A 7,069-nucleotide genomic window follows, 5' to 3' on the forward strand; every position below is an offset into this window, starting at 1 on the left:
GTACGCAACGTGCAGGTGTGCTATGGGCGATGGGCCCAGACCCCTGTGCGCTTAGGTTTAGACCGGCGTGTTGGCCTCTCTGTTGAGCCTAGGTGGGGCTGCGACGTGTTGATCTTCCGAGGCCGGGCATGACCCAGGAAAGTGTGTCCGGCCAAATGGGATCGAGCGTGTTGGGTTATGTGGTGCACCCCTGCAGGGAAGTTAATCTATTCGAATAGCCGTGATCTTCGGTAACAGGACGACTTGGAGTTGTACCTTGACCTTATGACAACTAGAACCGGATACTTAATAAAACACACCCTTCCAAGTGCCAGATACAACCGGTGGTCGCTCTACCTCAGGGATATGAGGAGGGGATCGCCGGGTAGGATTATGCTATGAGATGTTACTTGGAGATGTTACTTGGAGGACTTCGATCTACTCTCTTCTGCCTGTTGCAAGACGAAGGTGACCAGAAGCGTAGTCTTCGATAAGACTAGCTATCCCCCTCTTATTCTGGCTTTCTGCAGTTCAGTCCACCGATATGGCCCCTTACACATATACCCATGCATATGTAGTGTAGCTCCTTGCTTGCGAGTACTTTGGATGAGTACTCACGGTTGCTTTTCTCCCTCCTTTCCCCCTTTCCCTTCTACCTGGTTGTCGCAACCAGATGCTGGAGTTCAGGAGCCAGATGCCACCGTCGACGACGACCCCTACTACACCGGAGGTGCCTACTACTACATGCAGCCCGCTGACGACGACCAGGAGTAGTTTAGGAGGATCCCAGGCAGGAGGCCTGCACCTCTTTCGATCTGTATCCCAGTTTGTGCTAGCCTTCTTAAGGCAACTTGTTTAACTTATGTCTGTACTCAGATATTGTTGCTTCCGCTGACTCGTCTATGATCGAGCACTTGTATTCGAGCCCTCGAGGCCCCTGGCTTGTATTATGATGCTTGTATGACTTATTTTATTTGTAGAGTTGTGTTGTGATATCTTCCCGTGAGTCCCTGATCTTGATCGTACACATTTGCGTGCATGATTAGTGTACGATTGAATCGGGGCGTCACAAGTTGGTATCAGAGCCGACTGCCTGTAGGAATCCCCCCATCCACACTCCTTGGCCGAAGTCGAGTCTAGACATTGCAAAACTTTTACTAACTTGGCTGTGTGCCTTACGGGCCCACGTCGCCATCGGGTGGTACTAGGATCTTTTACTCCTCGACCTTTGTTCTGGGACTCTGAACTCTTTTCTACTCGGGTTAAACGAATTTACTAACTCTAACATTAGGATCCCGTTACCACGTTCACCCCAAAGTTGGATAAGCCATAGTTATTCTGCAGGATAGCATTTTGAATAGTGCCCGTGTTGTCATTTGACTCCATTGAAACATCTTTGTTTTCAGATGGAACCCGCGAGGCAGGTCGTGCGCCACACTGCGGCCATTGGTGCCTCAGGATCACCTGCTGTGCTAGCGGATATGATGACCTATCTGGGTTATCGCTGGCACCCTGAGTACACCGTCTACGAGGAGTACCAGGACTTTAACCAGGAGCAGTACCATGCCATCGTCCACCTCTACTCTCGGGAGTATGAGTCCACTACCGTGCTGCACACCGCTCATGGTGTTGGAGTGACCATCGAGATGGCAGTCCACGATGCTGCTCATGCTGCTCTAACACGTCTTCGTGGAGAGTATCAGGCATTGGACACTTCCCCTTTCAGGCACATTCCTATCGCATCTGACGTTGGTGCGGAGGGATACTACACTGCCGCCTACTCCACCGTCACCCGAGAGCCTTTCCACCATCAGCGCCTGGTTATGCATGCTGATGGGCTGGACCGAGCTAACAGAGCTCTTCGCCACGAGTTGTACACCACTCGTCAGCACCTTTACAGGGCTCTGACGCGGTTGCACCCCTTTGTCCGGTCTGGACAGCTGCCGCGTTCTGCGATCTACCCAGCCAGGACCGTGATGCCCCACGGTGTCGGATGGCCAGAGGTGGGAGGCTACTCTCCCGCACTTGGTCCTCTTCTGCCACCTGAGCGTCGGGTTCTACACCAGAGTATCCGCGGCCCCCAGGCCACTGACGTGGAGGACTATCCGTTGCCTCACTACCAGCTGTCAGGTTACAGCTACCTTCACAGTACCTCCTGGGACTGATGTAGTCTTGCTCATTAGTCTTAGATGCACTCGCGAGCCTGCGTGCCGCCTATGATGACTTAATATATGTACTGAACTCTGTGTACTGAACTCTATGTCCGACCCCTTTTGTAAGTTATGCCGACTATCTATGTGGTATCTGTCGTGCTCCTTTCATTATGCATGTTTCATCATGAATGACTCTTGTCTAAGCAAATTTCTCAATACTGAACTACCCCTGTTGTATATTAGCAGGATGGTTAGACCAGCTGGTCATGGTCGTGGTGGCAACTTCCCACCACCGCCTGAGTACATGGCTGGTATGATCCAACAGCTTGAGATGAATCGCCAGTTCATGGAAAACATGATGGCTCAGTTTCCTCGCCCCAATATGAACCAGCATCCAAACACAACAACTCTGCAGGATTTCATACGCCTCAACCCAAGTGTGTACCGCAGCTCAACCCAGCCGCTGGATGCTGATGACTGGCTCCGTGACATCACCTATGAGATGGAGTCTGCTGATGTAGCTCCTGCCAGCTATGTCACTTTTGCTTCCTTCTTCCTGAAGGGACCCGCAGCTCAATGGTGGGACAGCCACAGGCGTACTCTGCCAGTTGGAACAATCATCACCTGGCCAGACTTCCAGGCTGCCTTCCGTGCCCGCTTCATTCCTCAGGGAGTCATGGACCGGAAGAAGCGTGAGTTTCGAAACCTCACCCAAGGCAACAAGACTGTTGAAGCTTATCAGCGAGAGTTTCTGGATTTATCCCGCTATGCTGAAGAAGACATTGCAACTGATGCTCGCAGACAGGAGAAGTTCCATGAAGGCCTTCAAGCTGACATCAAGCTCGCACTTCTAGTGCATGACTTTGCCGATTTCGCCACCTTGGTGAACAAGGCCATCAATGTCGAGACGGGTCTGCAAGAACACCAGAGCTCTCAAAGGCGCAACCGTGACACGGGCTCATCTTCGGGCCCGCCCTCGCAGAAGCGTAAGATATGGATCCCGAACAGCATGTACCGTCCAAATGCACCTGCCCCAAGGCAGTCTTACGCTGCACCTCGTCTGCCTACTGCTCCAACTAGGCAGCCAAGGCTTCCAGCTCCGCCACCCCAAGCTCCTGTTCCCACTCCCAATAATGGCCTGTGCTACAAGTGTGGTCAACCAGGTCACCGTGCTAGGGATTGCTTTCAGAATCGGAATCAACTGGCCCTTCCAGCTACTGGCCGGGGAAACAACCAGGCCCGCAACAACAATGCCAAGTCTTATGGCCGTGTTCATGCCAACCACATTGATCTGAATGAAGCTCAAGACCAGCCTGCTACTGTTATGGGTACACTCCTCGTAAATTCAGTACCAGCATCCGTTTTATTTGATACAGGTGCATCGCATTCATTCATGTCAGAAGAATTTGCATACAAGCACGATGTTAAATTTGAGCAGATGAACACTTCGGTAGTGGTAAAAACCCCCGCGGGACAATGTCAGACCTCCATGGTTGGCATTGACGTCCCTGTGGAAATCGAAGGGTTGGAGTTTCGTGCCTCGCCCATTATACTGAAATCGTCTAACATCGACCTCATTCTGGGAATGGATTGGTTAAAGGCGCATACTGCTTCTATCGTTTGCGCCACTAAGACCGTCCATCTGCTACACCCTTCTGAGGAAATAATTAGCTACGATGCTCATCTGGTTCGGAATGCCGAGGCCAGACTTTATGCCTTAAACGCATTGAACGCTACACCTCTCGAGGGCATTGAAAACATTCCCGTCGTGCGTGAATTCCTAGACGTCTTTCCTGAAGAACTCCCAGGGATTCCCCCTGCTAGAGCTGTCGAATTCGTCATCGACTTGAAACCAGGCACCACTCCTATAGCCAAGCGACCCTATAAGATGCCGTCGCATGAACTCCTTGAGCTTAAGGAGGAAATCGATAAATCTCTTCAAAGTGGTTTCATTCGCCCAAGTTGCTCTCCTTGGGGAGCACCTTCTCTCTTTGTCAAGAAGAAAGATGGGACAAACCGATTGGTCCAAGACTACCGTCCTATAAACCAAGCTACCATTCAGAATAAGTATCCTCTTCCTCGGATCAATGATCTGTATGATCAATTAGCTCGATCATCAGTGTTCTCTAAACTCGACTTGAGGTTGGGTTACCACCAGATCCGTGTTCGTAAGGAGGATATCCCCAAGACCGCATTTGTGACTCGTTATGGTTCATACGAGTACACCGTCATGTCTTTCGGCTTAACCAATGCTCCAGCCACCTTCTCTCGCCTGATGAACTATATATTCATGGATTACCTCGACAAGTTCGTCGTGGTTTATCTGGATGATATCCTGATATTTTCCAAGAATGAAGAAGAACATGCTGAACATCTTCGTCTCGTGCTGGAAAAGCTACGAGAGCATCAGCTATATGCCAAGTTCTCCAAGTGTGAATTCTGGCTTCCCGAAGTAACCTATCTCGGGCATGTCATCTTAAGGATGGTATTGCCGTCAACCCTGAATGAGTTCAGGCTATTCTCGATTGGACTCCTCCGAAGAACGTTAAGCAAGTCAGAAGTTTTCTCGGTCTCGCCAGCTACTGCCGTCGATTCGTCGAGAACTTCTCCAAGATTGCCAGGCCTCTGACTAACCTATTGCATAAGGGCGTCAAGTTCCAGTGGACAGACAAATGTCAGGAGAGCTTCCAGGCACTCAAAGACAAGTTAACTTCTGCCCCAGTACTAGCTCCTCCTGATACTAAGGACTTCGTCATTTACTGCGACGCTTCCCGTCAAGGACTAGGCTGTGTCCTAATGCAAGAGCGCAAAGTGGTTGCTTATGCCTCTCGGCAATTGCGCCCTCACGAAGAGAACTACCCAGTTTACGACCTCGAGCTTGCTGCTGTTATCCATTCACTGAAACAGTGGCGACATTACCTTCTCGGTAATCGTTGCGAGATCTTCACCGACCATCAAAGTCTGAAGTATCTGTTTACTCAGCCAGACCTGAACCTCCGTCAGCAGAGATGGATGGAGACTGTTGCAGACTTTGATTTGGGTATTTCCTATACACCAGGCAAGGCTAATGTAATGGCTGATGCCTTGAGCCGCAAGTCTTACTGCAACCACCTCCAGGTTCACAAAGTTCAGCCCTCACTTGTTGAAGAATTCAGAAAGCTAAACCTCCATATTGTTCCTCCGGGTGCACTCGCTCCCCCTCCTCCGGAGTTCCGCAAGATGAATCTCCGTGTTGTTTCCCAGGGTTCTCTCTATACCCTGGCTGTTGAACCCGATCTCGTGGGCACCATAAAGACAATGCAGGGATTTGACTCTGAAGTCTACAAGATTAAACAAGACCTCAAAGAAGGAAGTTCCTCATCCTTCACTATTGCTGATGATGGCGCCTTGTACTTCAAAGGCCGCCTAGTGGTGCCGTGTAAGAAGGAAAACCTGAATATGACCCAGGAGGTTATGAAAGAAGCTCATGATACGCCTCTTTGTATCCATCCTGGTAGTACGAAGATGTATCAAGACATCCGCCAGAGATTCTGGTGGTCTAACATGAAGCAAGACATTGCTTGTTATGTTGCTGAATGTGACGTTTGCCATCGTATCAAAGCAGAACATCAAAGGCCTGCTGGAACTCTGCAACCTATATCTATTCCGGAATGGAAATGGGACCATGTCGAGATGGACTTCGTTACTGGATTCCCCAAATCGCAGAAAGGCAATGATGCTATTCTTGTCGTCATTGACCGACTTTCTAAAGTTGCACATTTTCTGGCTGTCAAGGAAACGATCACTGCTAGTCAGCTGGCAAACCTCTACATGACCAGAATTGTCTCGCTTCACGGTATTCCATTGGTAATCAGTTCAGACCGTGGCAGCTTATTCACTTCAAGATTCTGGGCAAGTTTCCAAGAAGCTATGGGCACTCATCTGTCTTTCAGCACTGCCTTTCATCCTCAGTCACAAGGGCAAGTTGAACGTGTCAACCAAGTTCTCGAAGACATGCTTCGAGCTTGTGTTATTTCCTTCGGCAAGAAATGGGAGGAATCTCTTCCGTATGCTGAGTTCTCTTATAATAATAGCTATCAAGCTAGTCTGAAGATGGCCCCCTTCGAAGTGTTATATGGACGAAAGTGCCGAACCCCTCTGAACTGGTCAGAAACGGGGGAACGTCCACTCTTCGGTCCGGATATTATCCAACATGCCGAAGAGCAAGTCCACATTATTCGCGAGAATCTCAAGACTGCTCAGTCACGCCAAAAGAGTAATTATGACCGTCATCATAAAGACATGGTCTATCAACCTGGCGAGAAGGCCTATCTTCGCGTTACACCAATGAAGGGTGCTCACCGCTTCGGGATCAAGGGCAAGCTAGCTCCTCGCTATATTGGCCCATTCACTATTCTCGAGAGGCGTGGAAAGGTGGCATATCAACTGGAGTTTCCGCCGAACCTTTCTCAGGTTCACGATGTGTTCCATGTATCACAGCTCTGCCGCTGCTTCAAGGACCCAATCCGGGCAGTGGATCATGAAGTGCTCGAATTGCAACAGGATCTCTCCTATAAAGAGCATCCGGTCCGCATTCTCGACCAAGCTGAACGCCGCACCCGCCAGAAGGCGACCAAGTTCCTCAAAGTCCAGTGGTCGCACCATTCTGAAGATGAAGCCACCTGGGAACGTGAGGATCGCCTGCGTGATGAATACCCCGCACTGTTTCCTTCTACCTCCTAAATCTCGGGACGAGATTTCTTGTAGTGGAGGAGATTTGTAACGCCCGGATAATTAGGCTACAGTAAAACTCTTTTAATGATGCCATGTCATCCGTGTTACTGTTGCTAATCAAGTGGTAGTTCAAAATCATTGCAAATTCAAAATATGAATTAGTGACAAACACCCTAAGTTTTCAAAAGGCAAAGCGAAAATGTTCGGGGGTTGCCAAATATTGC

The sequence above is a fragment of the Triticum dicoccoides genome, chromosome 5B (genome assembly GCF_002162155.2).
Source record: "Triticum dicoccoides isolate Atlit2015 ecotype Zavitan chromosome 5B, WEW_v2.0, whole genome shotgun sequence".
Classification (NCBI taxonomy): Eukaryota; Viridiplantae; Streptophyta; class Magnoliopsida; order Poales; family Poaceae; genus Triticum; species Triticum dicoccoides.